Source organism: Haemaphysalis longicornis, unplaced genomic scaffold (genome assembly GCF_048455015.1).
Source record: "Haemaphysalis longicornis isolate Haplotype H1 unplaced genomic scaffold, Haemaphysalis longicornis Haplotype H1 scaffold_380, whole genome shotgun sequence".
NCBI classification, from domain to species: Eukaryota; Metazoa; Arthropoda; class Arachnida; order Ixodida; family Ixodidae; genus Haemaphysalis; species Haemaphysalis longicornis.
The window spans coordinates 191,599-207,300 of NW_027526358.1; the positions used below are offsets into that span (position 1 = coordinate 191,599).

Genomic DNA, 15,702 nt, shown 5'->3' on the forward strand with positions numbered 1-15,702 from the left:
TTTTAGTTGAATTAAGTTTGCACACGGCAAAAGCAACACTGGTCAAGCCACGTCAAGCCGAAGCCACTTGCCTGTTGTGTACGAGTTTCAAAGCGCAAGCCAGCATCGATTTCTTGTAGATAACGAAACCTGCTGCTTTCTCCTCTGCATCTTTTTGCGTCATAAACGAAAGGTAAGATATTTTTTAAGGGCTGGTGTCAAGAGGGACGGGTAATTATATACCTGTCCGTGTACTGCAAACGCCGTGCGCTCTCCGTATGTTGGACATAACTGGCTAGGCACATTCTGAATGACAATGTAACTAAAGCACTCAAGGAATCATTTGTTATTCGCAAACATGGGCTTCTAGAGCCCCCAAATACACTTTCCTTGAGGCTGTCAGCGGTACGTTCACGTAGCCGCGTCGACGACCGCGTTCGCATTGAAGTCGGCGCTAGCTACGACGTGATGTGCGCGGTGGCTACGCTTCTACATTCACTCAAGGTTACCAGAAAGGTTGTAGCGCTTTTTAGAGTGTAAGCTCTTTAAGGGCGTGCGTTATAAATTGGTGTTGAGGTAAACTGTAGTCACGGGGTGACGAAACGTGGAAGAAGCCGTACGATGCGTTCATTCCTGCTAGTATGCTACGACTGTGTTCTCTACTGTGCGGCTCAATCCTGCGAACGCGGCGAAGTAATCGCATTTTCCGACATGTGCTTGAAGGGCGTAGTAATATATTTACCGTTCTTGCTGTAAACGCTTGTATACATACGAACCCGCTCATAGACGACGCCAAAGCGCGTCGGTGAGGACGCTTCCTTGACATTCAGCGAGGACGTACAGTGGCCATAGAACAACTTTTCGCGATGCAGCTTCGTATGCAGGGTTTTTAAATGCGCAATGGATGTTCGTTCTGCAGTACACAGTGACAGTAGTGTTGAAATGTTCCCCACTGGCTCTGCCGAAGTGGGGTAGCTGGTGTTAGACCATATTGAAATATAGGAGGAATTAGCATGACTAATCAGGCTTTGGTTGCACGAAGTTACCTCCCTTCACAAGTTGCCAGCCACATCTTGTCTATGTATCATGTACAGTGAAATCTCGTTGATACGTTTTTCAGGGAAACCGGGAAATAAAAAGCATTATGTGAAAATCGTATTATCCAAAGAGTTTGTTAAAAAAAAGAGAAAAATCTGCATTCTCCGTCAGCAACTCAATTTTATTGAGCAACAGTGGAGTAGCTGGTAAATTTGTGGTGCACTTTCTTTTCGAAGTCTGGGAGAAAATTCTCCGGAAATGTAAAAATAAAAAAAAAAGCTGCTGGTATTTTTCACTTGCGCGGATGCTGTTCTGTATGACACTTCACGTTGTGCCTTGAATTGGTGAAGCCAGCCACCAGACGCTTTGGAGTCCTCAATGCCCAAGGAGAGCGCAGTGTTGTCAACTTCTTCGCGTAGTACTGACCTATCGGCGTTCATCCTGCCGCTCTAACTTCCTCCCACCATGTGAGCAGGATGTCTTCCATTTGGTCATGCTTCGCACCTTGTGCTTGTTTCGCATCAGGGCCGGAAACTTGCACATTCTTTTGAAGTTCCTCTTGCTGACCGGCAATAGTGTTGAGCGTTGACACTGGCAAACCGAGTTGTGTGCCAAATCCACGCATTTCCTCTTCGGGTTTTCTTCCAATGTCTGTACAATTTCCATTTTTTCTTTTTATACTGAGTGCCTTCCGTTTCCTCGACATTGCCACAAGCCTGGCAGTACACCCCGCACAGCAACAAGGCAGCCTAAGGAGAACAAGACTAGTCAAATAGAACAAGAACAAAAATAGCCTCATAAGCAACACCACCGAACACAGGAACAGCGCAGAAAGAGAACAAAGAACGGAGCGGGAAGCACAGAGCATGGCGAGAAGTTGGGGAGGGAAGTCGCCGCCTGCCAAGAGCATTGGAACCTTCTTCCTCGATTATGATCAAACTGAGAAACTCTGTGATTATATGTTTCACTAGATGGCACAGTGCCTCGCCTCACATATCATCCTCATTGAACAGAGCGCCCACGCCCGGCAGCAGTGTTTTTGTCGCAGAACCGGCGCTGCCATGCAGGTCATGGGTTGTTGACATGGGGTTTGAGCTAGTATACCGAAGAATAAATGTAAGGTTTCTAAAAATGGTCAAGGTTCACTTTCGTGGTCGTGCCGTCCAATTTTTAACAAAAATGTGATCGTATCAAATGCACGAAAATGCATTATTTCTAAGGGATTTTGGCTTGGATTGAAAAGAAAAACGTATTATGCAGAATTGTATCAATGAGATCCTACTGTATAAGGCCTTCCTTCATAATAGTTGAGTTTGCATAATCCATCTAGAAGCACTACGTCCCATCTTTTTCTCTGACCAACACGACTGGAGACACCCACAGACTGGAAGATGGTTTGACTGTATCCTTACTGAGCATATTTTTTTAACTTTTGGATGACGAGTCGTTCAGCAAGTGATACGCAATAGGGCCACCTGTACACTAGTGAAGCATCGTTGGTGTTGATATGATGGGTGACTGCAGAAGTTTGGGTTGGTGGATGGTTGACTAAGTCGAAGATGTCCTTGCAGGAATCCAGAAGATGAGGGAGATCGGCGGTATGATCCGGTGGGAGGTCTGAAGCAGCCACTGCCTTGATTGATGGTGCTTGATGGGACGCCTGCACTGCAGGAGGTAAATCTGCAGGGGTGCTAGCATTCATGGCAGAAAGGGCACAGCATTGCAAGCGAAATCCCCTTGGGAAAGACTTGAGGTGTGAAACTGAAGTTGAAAAACTGAAAGGGAAGGCAGGTTTGGTTCTCTACCACAGTAATGATGATGTGTGGCAGAGTGACGTTTCACAGAAGCAGCGCGTCGGTAATAGGGAAGACCATATAATAACTTGCAAAAGAAAAGCGAACATTGACCAAGAATAAAAATATATTGACGTTTCGGAACCACATACGGGTCCCTTGTTCACTACGTAAGACAAGCCGTCGTCGTCAATATATAGGCAGCACATGACGTAGAGAGCATGCGTAGACGGGAGGCAAAGTCCCATCCGTCCGGTTCATTGCGGCTGGCGTTGATTGGATAAAAAGTGACTCTAGCAGACGCCAAGATGATGTGTTCTTTTCCTTAGCTAAAATTGCAGTGTTCTTCCAGTCAGTCTTGTGGGAGTGTTTGTGCGCGTGCTCCGCAATGGCATTCGTCATGTGATTATGATTTCTTACATCACGTTGGTGCTCTTTCAGTCGTCGCGGAGCTCGCTGGTCGGTACATGGGCAATGCGCATGCCGTATTTTGAAAAGACGTGCGACAATGCTTCGCTTATTCCTGGGACGTAGGGGATGGCTGCGCGTGCTCGTAATGTCCTGTTGTTGGCCATTCTTGGCTGTAGTACCTTATTTTTGGTTCGTCAAATAAGTCGCTTAGGATAGCCATTGGCGATTAGTTCGCGGCGAATCGTTCCTAATTCACGTTTCAGTGCACTGTCATCTGAACAGATGCGTACGGCGCGCTTTATCAAGGACGACACAACGGATGTCTTGTGGCCGAGAGGGTGGCAAGATTCAAAACTGGAGTAACGACCCGTGTGTGTGCGCTTCCTGTATACTGAGAACGAGAGAGCGCCCGCATCGCGGCGAACAAGAACATCCAAAAAAGGGAAGCATGTTGCCTTGCTCGAACTCCACGGTGAACTGTATATGCACATTCTGGGCGTTGAGGCTCTCCAGAAGACATGGGACATCTTGCTTTTTTAAAATACAAAAACAGTCGTCGACATAGCGGCAGAAAAACCTCGGTGCCGGTGTGAAGGTTGCCACTACCTTCCCCTCTAAAGCCTCCATAACTAGATTGGCCGCAGTAACTGATATGGACGCACCCATCGCCGTGCCATGGGTCTGCTGATAGGGGCTTCCCCCGTAAGAAAAATAGGTGTTGCTCAGACAAAACATAAGCAACTCACAGAGCTCGGGGACGTGAAAGGGAGTGCGATCGGGAAGACTATTGTTCGCGTTTACTACTTCTTCGCACATGGCTACTGCCAGATCCACTGGGACACTAGTGAAAAGGGACTTGACGTCGAACGAAACCATGACGTCGTCTTCAGTTAGAGTTACGTCCTTCAGCTTCGAAACAAAAGAGGACGAGTTTCCGACGTGCGTGGGCGTCTTACCGGCTAGAGGGCTCAACACTTGATGAAGGTAGCCTAATAGTCGGTAGAGCGGTGACCTCAATAAGTCGACGATAGGCCGAAGAGGAACGCCAGGATTGTGGATTTTAGGCAGACCGTAGATTGCCGGGGCTGAATCGTTCATGCGCAGTAACCTGTAGTAGAGGCCCTTGTGATGCGGAGGGACTAGCTTGAAAAGCCTGGTTAGCAGTTCTTGAAGCTTGGACTGTAACCTGCTAGTTGGGTCACGGGCTAGAGGAGCGTATGTCTGCTGGTCTTCGAGAAGGGCCAACATCTTCGTGTGGTAGTCACTGCTATCTAGCAAGACCGTGGCATTGCCTTTGTCAGCAGGAAGGATTGCGATACTGCTCTTATTCCGCAGGCTCCTGATGGCTTGCCTCTCCGCTACCGATAAATGCAGTCTTGCACAATGTCTTCGCAAACCAGAGAGCACACCAATAGCACGGGTGCGCGCTTCTTGCCGTACTTCAGAGGGAAGCTGGCCGACCGCGCGTTCGACTGCACAAATTACCTTTCCTGGCTCTGGGGCTTCCGTGTTAAAATTCACACCACGGGACAAAACCTTAGCCTCCTCTTCGTCCGGTGTGTACGGAGATAGGTTGATGACCTCTTGGGTGCATTGTGGCACGTCCGGCCGGAGTGCTTGCAGTTTCCTCTCTTGCGACGTTCTATGACGGCCTTCTCCCATGCTAGCGGTGAAGTTTGCGTGCAGCTGCACATCTGGGAAGTCCTCAGGAATAAGATACTCAAGTTGCTGGCGTGCAAAGAAGGTTTGCTTCTCCAAAGCTTGTAGCGTCTGGCGGCACTCAAGGATACGTGCTTGTAGTAGCTTCCGCTCGGCTTGTCGAACAATCTGGTGAGAAATAAGTGTGAGAAACGGGTGGGCTTGATCACAGGGGCATGTATGTTACAACATTTGACAGCAAATGGACATAATCTGTGGAACGAGAACGGTGCTTTTGAGCATTTTTGGCAGAAGGAAATTCAAAAGAGAGAAGTCCCGCAGAACAGTCAATGAGAGCGGTTCGAGAAAAAATCGACGCCGAGGATAATGTCATGGGGGCATTTTTCAAGGATGGTGAAGAGAGCAACACTATCGTGGTCGGCAATCCATATTCAGGTGGTACGCATTCCGGCAATTGAAGGTGTGCTCTCATTGGCAACTCGAACGAATGTTTGCATGGGTGGCGTCAGAACTTTGCGGAGATGCCAGCGGAGGGTTAAGCTGATTACAGAGATGTGAGCATTTGTGTCAGTGAGAGCCTGGGCTGCAACACCATCAACAGTAATGTCTAGTAAATTGGGCTTAGACTCCTTGGTTAATAGAAGATCTGTCGTCCAGGTCACAGATGCAGTATTACCTCCTTGAGCTGCATTGATTAGTCTTGTGGTGAGGTGAAGGCTTAGCGTGGCAATGTCGAAAGCTGTAGCGGGCCACATGCCCACCATGACAGCAGTGGAAGCATATTGGCTTGTTTTCAGGAGTACTACACTCTTCGGAATTTTGTGTCTGAAAATGGCGTGGGGCATATTGGTGGGGACCAGTTAAGACAGGATGAACAGTGAAAGCGTTTTTTGGGTGAGCTACAGAGCAAATGCGTGGAATGGTGTGGCTTGCGAGCTCTTGCTGTATATCGCATGGATTAGGGAGATGGAAGGTGACGTTCATTCACGGGCCGGGGCTAGTAGGGCAGCCGTAGCCGTAGGCTGCATGCAGCTCACGGCGTACTATTTTCATTACGTCGTCGAACAAAGAAGGGCACATTCCAGTAAAGTGGTATACTCGTAATAGGATGTGGGAGCCGTGTTAGGCAGTCGAGTGAACTGTGGGGCAATACAGTGAGCTTTCGCTTGTTTCTTTCTTTCTTTATTTGGTACCCACAGCACCTTTTGGCATTACAGTGGGGGGGAATGACAAAAAGAAATGCATCAACTAGTTACGTTGATAACCAAAGAAACATTTTCCAGAGGCTGCGAGGCCCTTTTCAAAATGTTTAAATGGTCTGCACTCTGTAATGATGCCGTCTGTGCTGGTGCAGTCCTTATAAACAAGCAGGTTGAAAGCGCCATCAGCAATTCCTTTCTGCACATGGCCTACTTTACCAGTTTCTGATGTGTCGGCATCTATCTTGTGACACAGAGCAACACCATCCTGAATATAGGCGACGGATGACTCCATCGAGGTTTTGGCATGGGAGGAAAGTTCCTTCGCGGCTAGTTGGTGGCCAACAAGCTTTCCGAACAGCTCACGTAATGTCAATTTGCAGGTTTCCCAGCTTGTCAGGTCTGCTTCGTGTGTCTCAAACCAACAATAGTCTGGCTGGGCCCTTGAGGTAAAATATTACGTTGGCCAGCCCCAAGGTTGCATCCCATCTGTTATGAGCGCTCGCACTCTCGTAGGTGCTTATCCAGTCATCAAGGTCAGTGCTGCAGAAGGTGCTGCGGTCGCAGGGATGGGAGACGACCATAAGTGGCATGGTCGGCCAGAGGGCTCCATCGAGTGCGAAAATTTCTATGCCGACCTGGTGTCCACTGTGCAGCTCCGTGTTTGAGATAGCAGATGTTGCAATGCAAGAGGACCAGGATAGGGCACGCTGCGCAAGCTTCTTCATCTTCACAGCACACAAATGAGGTTACTGTGCGCGCAGTAATCCAGGCTGGTGCTCTGCTTTCAGCATTGACGCTGAAAACCTTTTCTACTCCCTTCCGCATGAACAAGTTTTGGTCTCTGTGAAAGAGTGTATCACCGTCTACAACGGCGAGGTTAAGTTTATGCAAAGTTGCGGGATTTCCTTGGAATCCTTTTTGGAGCTTCTGCGTTTCTACTTAGCATCAAGTATTGTAGGATGGTGTGACAGTGTCTTTGTTCAGAGATCTGGAATCTGTAGACGTTCTAAAGTTCCTCACCTTGTTAGTGACATTTTCTTGGCTCATGTTGACCGTGTATTGGAACGTGACTTGGAGGGTTTGGCAATTAAAATTTTCATGTATGTTGACGATTACCTAGTACTTTGTGGAAACTATGACCCTACAAGAAAAATGGTAGACATTTTAAAAGCATTCAAACTTCACGCATTTAGGCTGACTTTTATGTCCAAGGCGCTGAACGAAAGAACAATCCAGTTTTTGGACCTGTTGTTAAAATTCGAGCAGAATCATGTATGTTGGCTCTATAGCCTGCTATTGAAGAAGCCTTTACTGAACTCTTCATCAGCACGTTCTAGGATTGCAAAATATGGGATTGTTGTCAACTGCCTCAGGTCAGCCATCTTGTTTTGTTTTCATTCTTGTTTTCACCTATTTGAGTCTAGCTTTGGTGAACAGTTAGTTGGACCCAAAAATGCTGGCTACGGTGACGGAGTCATTGGGTCGGCCTGTCTTCAGTTGTTGGATTTGGTGAAGAAAACTTGTCTCCTGCTTGTGATGTTGTGAAGGAAAAGATAGTTGTAATCTCGTACCTGCACGATGTATCTCACCGCTTGAAAGAAATGGGGAGCAGATATAACATCAATGTGGTGTTTTCAGCCAAAATTAAGTTAAACTGCAGCTGTCCCGCCATCGAAAAGAATATTAGTAATAAGGGCCGAGCAAACAGGTGTGGTGTGAAACATGAGAAACAGGTTGTTCCTTATAGATTAAACGTGGTTTATTGCATTCCTTTTAAGTGTGGTCGCTTTGATGTTGGCCAGTTCACTGAGTGCCTTCTAGCCCTCTTCCCACCCATTGCAAAGATTGTGGTTGTACGCTTTTCCTTCATGATACAACGGTACTGTTCTCGCACGATGAACAAAAGGTGAGGGAAGTATAGTGAAAGCACATAAAATTTGAAAAATGTCTGACTCGTGTGTTAGCGCTCGTCTTTAGCACTTTTAGATGCAGAATTGGCGTATCTTGAAGAGAGCAGTACTTGAGAGCGTTTGTCTGTACAGTTGCTTATAGTGGGTTCATGTGTCATGTTTTTATCTTTGTTTTATACCTTCGATGGCTTTATATTTGTCTCTTCAATAAAAATTCGGTTTTGGTTCAGTGGTTGTCCAGTGTTATCCTCCTTTTTGTCCCGTTATTTGTGCGCTGCGAAAATGAATCTACACCAACTAGCCCGGTTTTCTACGCTACTTCAGTCCGCAACCACTATCAATGATGTTACGTGGCGCGGAGAAATTACAGGTTGTTTACAAAAAAGTCCACAGCATTGGCTCAATGGTAAAGCGGTGCCAGAGTAGCGAACTGATCAACTTTGGTAACGTCATTTTTCGCTCGTGAGTCATTTAATTTGCATTCGTTCTCGTCGTCCAATGAGGATTACTGCAGGGCAACACCTACATGGCACGTTCAAAGCATCAAACAGATGGGTATTTCAGATATGGCTCCTAACTTATGGTAATATTAAGTCGAAGCAGCAAGTACAAGGCGTGCAAGGCAGCAGCTTGACTTCCTCTGGCCATCGTTGTTGGTCTAAAGGAGCAACTAAGTATACTTGTGCATGAAGGATATGCCATCCAGGCATTGACGATTTACAAAGTGACACTGTTTATTCAAAGAGGTCGTTCTTTAGCGAGTGTTGTTATAAGGTCTTTCCCACTTCTCTTGTTTTTAATAAAGTGCTGTTTTGCCGCTTTGCGCTGAAATCAGTTTTCAACTCTTGAGGATTTGTGCCTAGTCAAGTAATGGCTCCAACTTGTGCCTGAGCAGCAGCTGCAGTTCCTAAAGCATTGTGCAGCTGAGCCCAAGGACTTTTTTCTTTTTTTTATTAGTGCAGGCAAAAAGAAAAAAATCGAAAACGCCCGTGTGGAGATTTCAGTGCGAGGCAAGATACCCAAATGTCAGGATTAACATGTATCGCACCTAGCACTGTGTCACGCTTCATAGCCCAAGAGTGGCCTCGGCAACTACAACCCCCGAAATAGAATATTTTTCAACTTTGTTTTTGCAGCAGTGGTGCGATGAGCGGGGCTCAGCCTAGTGCCCCCTCATATAATTCCTGACTGATAAACCGACCCAGTTGTCCTGTATGGCCATTGCGTGACAGCTGTTCTGTCAGATACACTGTAAGCACCTGCTTAGCTATTGGGAAAGGTTGTTAACGAGATCAGAGATCAAAGCAGTCTAGCTCAGAACTTTAATCCTACTAGTGTAAGCCATTATTTGGCCTTGTACAAATTCTCAAAAAAGTCAAAAATACCGTTTGGTGTGAAGGGACTAAAGCAGGTTTTAGACACAAGACTGCATCAGCAAAGGATCTCTGGTGTCACGTAGAAAAAAAATTCAGAATAAGCAGTTAGAATAGTTCAAAAGCAGGCTAAACTAACTTTTGTGTACATATTAATGTAGCCATATATGGGACAAAATACACCATCAATTGTGAATTTAGATTCACTTGACGTTTGCGGTGTGGTTGTAAAAGGAAGAGTTTATTTGTTTCTTTTGGTGTTGCAGGTGCTGACTGAGAAATTGTGGAAAGTTTTGAGCCAAGATGTTCCTGGCCTAAACCGTGATGGGCACGTAAAATGTATGTATGTATATTTGAGGTTATAAAGCACTTAATAAAAAATTTTCGAGCTTTGGGACTTCGTTTCTGCTGTTTCATATGCCCATACATTGCAACATGTAATCTATATTCAAATCTGTAGTTTTATTAAAAAATTGTTTTCAGCAGACAGATTTACTATTCACTACGTCACTTTTTCATGATCAGTTCATTAGCATGTGTTGTGGGTTTTTTTTTTTTTTAGCAATTGATGCAGAACTAGCACACGTACTAGGTAAATATTAATGTTATGTTTCAGTTTTTCAGTCAATTTGAGAACCTGTATTTGCTGTGAACTTAAGGAGTATTTGACATGCCTTGAAGCATGCTCCAGCGTAAGAATACTAAAGCCCCTTGTAGCTTGTTTTGGTCAGTGTGTGTGGACAAACGTAAGTCATCAGTGGAGGCTTCATAGTCCAACTCGCAAATAAATGTGGGTGCTAGCACCATTGGGGCTTGCAAGCAAAAAAGAAAAAGACCCGTGAACACACGATCGCGAAGAGGAGCCGGTGCAAAGGTAGTCCTGCGTGTCAGAGGCGAAGATCAGAGCAGGAGTATTTGACAGTTCTAATTCTGCCTGGGCAAAACTTCAGTGCCAACGGCCGTTTCGTCTGGGCGGAGCGCTAGATACGATAAAGAAAAAACAAAACAAGCAACCCGGTTGTTTGTGCGATCGCATAAGAAGCAGCAGGGCACAAAGTGCAACCATCGTGACAAGGTTGAAAGCAATCGTCAGAAAATCTGAGTACCAACATGTTCAAGGTGGGCTACAAGTGAGTATACTTATCGCGTATTCCCAGCGTGACTTAGGCCCAACTTTATGAGGCATTAGGCTAAATTTCCATTTGTCAAACTCCAGGAATTCATTCATAATAAAGGTTGACTTTCACAGCGGCGGCCGATCACAGGGTGAACTGGTGGATGCACGCTTGCGTAGCAACCGTTCACGCGACGATTTGCGAATGCTACACTGCGATTGCAAAACAGCACGCCAACGTAGAGAAAACGCGCACGGCACGATTTGTTTTGGGCAAAGCAAGAACGGGAAGAAACCATGGAGGAAGATGGACGAAACGATCTTGGTCACGTGACTTTTGGTCTTGACGTCACGACCTTTTTGATCACGTGACAGGAGCGCGAGGGGGTGTCATATAGCGTCCTCGATAAACACGCACCGGTGTTGCCCCCAAAACCGGCGCGGTGCACAGTGCCCCACGACGGTGCGTACCGGCACGGAGCGTTGATCGAGGACAAACGGGGCGGTTCTACCCAGGCGCCATCTCTTAATCGAAGAAATCAACTCATAAAAACGTTCACAAGTAACAATACAGCACTGTAATGAGACACAGCGCTATTTGAAAGTGGTATTTATTGAAGGCCAATGATTATATGTACGCACAACTTAAATCCGTCACACATGCGGAACAACGTACTGCCACCGCTTCCACTAAACAGCTACATACAAGCTGCTTCTAATCTTCGTTTGAGCCATAATGCGAGTGCCTGTTTTGTTCCGCCCTTCCGTTACAGCAAAACAAGTACGTCTTCATCGTCTAGGCACTCCGGTAACAGTTCATGATAATTCGATCGAACGAAACGAATGTCAATCCCCAACTTTCTGGCAATGCATGCAGCCGTCTTTGAAGTACACAAAGTTCGCGTCCTCATTTACAATCACTGGCCGTTGTTACCGCCCGTTAGGAGACTGTCGCATCGTTGCCCGATGAATTCACAAGCACGCCATCCTTGTCAGCAACAATACACAGCTCCGTCCGCCTTGACACGAGTGCGGCGATGCGCCGTCGCTGCAGCCATGGAGGATCCATGGCTGCAGCAGACGGCGGAGGAAGCAAGAGGAAGCTCCTTCGCCGGCATCGTCCGCGATGCATCTCGGGACTGCACGCCGGCGCACCGTCGACTCTCTCGGTGCGCGGCGGTGCAACCAAAAATTGCCCCGCGACGGTGTACCAATACTTAGTGGAAAAAGCGGCCGCCGCCGAGTGAGGCACTTCGTGTCAACCCCGCGCGGTGGCGCTCGCGTGCCCCGCCCGAGCGCTTTTTCGCCTCGGGTAGCGGCGGGTAGGCGTGCGTTGGGGCAGTCTCCGAGGGGCTAGTTCTTTTTTCGTGTAAAAACCGTTGATAATGCTATTAATGTACCAGGATTTTTATGGGAAAGGTAGCTACGTCGTGTATTTACCGTTTGCTCATTTCTTCATCCTATTTGGCCAACCGAGCAGACCGCGTCGTGCTTTAGCGATCGAGCTCGCTATCATGCCGATATTTTTTTCTTCGTTGTTTGATGATTTTGCTATCGTATTGTGTCAACTGAGTAAAGAGTGGCGTGCTTTAGGCTGGCCAGCATACGTCACTTCTGCTTTTTTTTCTTTATTTTCTTGCTGATTTTTGGATCAAGATCTGCATACCGAGCAAACTGCGTCGTGCGTGCGCAAACGTTTCCCGTTTTCATTTTTCAAACTTTACCCATGCAGCACACCTGACAAATGTCTTAAAACTTCAGTCAAGTCAACGAAAAGCGCGCAAATACAGGATTCGCAACCGCAATTTTCAGAAAAGCACCAAGTCATACGGCATAATTTTATTGCGCGATTATTTTAAAACTGCACACTTTTCGGCGCAGTGAACACCTACAAACATAACATAATACATTATTTACATTTAATTATTTACATCTACATTACAAACAAAAAGAACCAAGAGTATTTAAAGAAATGTGGTGCCTAGCTGCTAGGCTCCTCCTGCAGTTTTACAAAGCAAGATCATGTGCAGCGGCTTAACTCCAAGTAGCGTGCACCCGCCCTCTTTTTAGCTCTTGAGCGGTTGATCGACTTTACAAAAAAGTGCAAACGGGTGGTTACATAAAAGGCTGTCACCTGGGCTGTAAGTGACTTGGAGTGCTGATCACACCCAACAGCACTCTGCTGTTTTTGTTTGATGATAGCCAGCACATCTATGACACTATCGTGGTGCAGCTCGTGAAAATATTCTCCAACTGCTCGATGAATCTGTAAAGGCGACCATGGGGGTAAAGCAAACCTCCATTATCCCGAAGCCTTGTGTACTCAGCTGCACCTAGCCTCAAAACGGTGTCTTTTCCTGTGAGTAACAGTGCACAGCATTCCTCACACTCTGTCTTGAGGATAGTTTTCTTGGCGACGTATACCCGCAGACATAGAAGATTAACCTCTTGTCGCCTTTTGCAATGATGCATGCAGCGTGGTCTGAACTTATATCCGGCTGCTGCTGAATGTGAAGTTCCATCCAAGACAAGTGCGTGTGCGTGCGCGCGCGTTGTGTCCGTCCGTGCGTGCATGCGTGCGTGTATGTGTGTTCGCGCGTGCGTGCGTGCGCGCGTGCGCCTGCGCGTGTGTATGTGCGTGTGTGTGTGTGCGCGCGTGTGTGTGTGTGCGTGCGCGTGTGTGCGCGTTCGCACGTGCGTGCGTGCGCGTACGTGCGTGCCTGCGTGTGTGTGTGTATGTGTGCAAGTATGCCTGCACACACACACACACACACACACACACACACACAAATTTAAATAAGCCTGAGCCCACCAGACTGTTTCTGAATATCAGCCCGCGTCCGACAGAGTATGAGCCAGAAAAAAATCGGCCTTTTCAACCTAGAGCGAGTACATATACAGATATATCGCATTTAATTTTCTTAAACTTGGTCCGAGCTTTGTATAACACACACACACATTTATATATATATATACATATATTCTAACATAGAAAATATTATTTTATTATAGTATCAGCGAAAGGTAGTTTTAACGGCGCTGCAGTGACCTAGCACTTTGATTTTTTTTGTTTTTTCATTTAAGCTAAATGATCAATGCGGAAACATTTTAGCATCAACCATCACGAAGACACTGCATGCATGCGCTCGGGCAGGCACGTCCCAAAATATTTTTTGTTGAAGCCCGAGCCTGGCCCGGGCCCGAGAAAATGCGTGCTACTTGGCCCCTTGGCCCGGGCCCTTGCAGTTCACTAATCCACGCAACACACACGATACGTTTTAAAAACTTTACTCAAGTCAGCGAAAAGCATCAACATTCGCAACCGTGCGTAGTTCTAAGAAAAGCACCACATGGCACACTTTATCGCGCGATTATTTTAAAAGTGCACAGTTCATTAGAACGCTGGTACCCATTACCGTAAAATAATTACCGCTTTAGAAATGCACAAGTTCATGAAATGTGCTGCCCACGTCTTGCAGACGTAAGATAATTATGAACAGTTAGGAACGCAACAAATAAAAGCAGGGTAAAACATATCGCAAATATAAAATATTTCTAGCAATCACATAAATTTATTAGGGGTGCAGTCCCACCCCACAATACTGCACAATCCTTTCAAACTGCATGAGCCATGGCCCTTCTGCAATTAGAGACCGTCGCACGCATAACACCCTGTCCGTATTACCCATAAAAGACAGAATCAAGCACACTTAAGGATCAGTGCAGTGCCTGCAAGGCTCCTCTTGTAATTACACACAAAAAAGATCATGTGCAGCGGTTAAAAAACGTCAAAACACAGCGTGAATCACCGAACAGCAGCATAGCGGCGCGTCGATCAACGCGCGCGGCTTCGGGACCTCCTCGGGCGGGGCACACCAGCGCCACGCGCGGCGGTTAACACGTTTGGCTTCAAGGGCGCCATGGGGAGCAGCCGCCGCTTTTTCCACTACCCAAGTATTCTAGTTCACTCTACCCCGGTTTATCGAGGACGGACGGTGCACACCGGTGCGGTTTATCGAGGATGAAAAGGCGCACCGGTGTGCCCCGGTGGCGCTATTACGTTTCGTCTACTTTCCAACGGGGGCGTGGCCTTCGGGGCCGCTGACGCCTCTGACGTCGACGGCGCGCCGCCGTCACATCCGCTGCACGCTTTGCAGTGGCAGTAGCAGCAACGGAGCTGCCTCAAATAAATTTGACGATTTACCTGTAGAACTTCTAAACTGTAAACGGGAACACATGCGCTTTTGAGAGGATTACGTTAAGCGCCGAAAAATTTTCGAATCCACGCCCGCATCCATTGCGAAGTCACGCTCTAGTCTAGCCGATCCGCTGAGCGAAGAAAAATGTCGCGCACCTGTGTGGGATTAACAAGCTGTGCTACGCTGTAGCTGCTGCGCCGTAAAGTTTCGCTGAGCTGTGCTACCACATAACCCCTCGCTGGGTTAGGTGGGTGGTGGTGACTATGATGAAAGTGCGCCGTGTGCTTCATAAGCCGTTGTATTGTGAGGTGCTGAGAAACCGTGCGAGATTCCCAGCCAACTTTCCGAACATGCGATCGTCCATTTCATCGTCAAAGGATTTACTGCGTGACTTGATGTGTTCGCTTCTTTTTTGCTTTTTATTTACGCATCACGGTGTGCTCGACGCCTGAGCGAGCATGTTTCGTATGCCCAAACGCATCGCCGCTTACCTTATGGTTTTCCTACCGACCAAGGCGGAGTGGCACTGTGTTGGTGTATCCGCTCTGCAAGCATGTGCTTTTGTTTCCTTTTTAAATTGAGTGAAGTTTCTAATAACAATGTATTAGTAGCTTTTTGCGAAACTGCGGCTTGCGTTAACATGCGTGCTACGAGGCTTTCGGCTGCGGTCAGCTGCGGTGGCATGCCTGCGGTGGGAACCGCTGTGTCGTTCCAGTTTCTGGTGCTTCAGGCATGTAATTTGACTGCTGGTAAGCTGCCTGCTTTCTGTCCGGGAATTGGAATGTAGTGTGCCAGCTCTGTCAAGCAACTGTTGGCGGGTGAGCCTCTTACCGGCAGTTGTGGAAAGCCAAATATCGTGCTGTGCTTCGTAACTCCTGAAAAAGTGGTGCGCAGCATTGTTATCTTTTGTGAACGCTTCTTTTTTTTGTGGGATAGAGGCATTCAGTGGGCAGGTGCCGTGCGTGACGTTGACTGTTCTAGATGACGAACAGCTGTATTGCTTTCATTGCCGATGTGCTTCAAG

At 47.1% G+C, this 15,702-nt stretch overlaps 1 long non-coding RNA gene across 1 annotated transcript; it reads left to right on the top strand.

Moving 5' to 3' along the window:
* The first annotated feature begins 61 nt into the window (after positions 1–61).
* LOC144178028 (uncharacterized) lies at positions 62–9,882 on the top strand. The gene is made up of 3 exons (XR_013323923.1): positions 62–172; positions 2,589–2,691; positions 9,632–9,882. It is a non-coding gene; the product is annotated as an uncharacterized LOC144178028 (long non-coding RNA).
* The last annotated feature ends 5,820 nt before the right edge of the window (positions 9,883–15,702 follow it).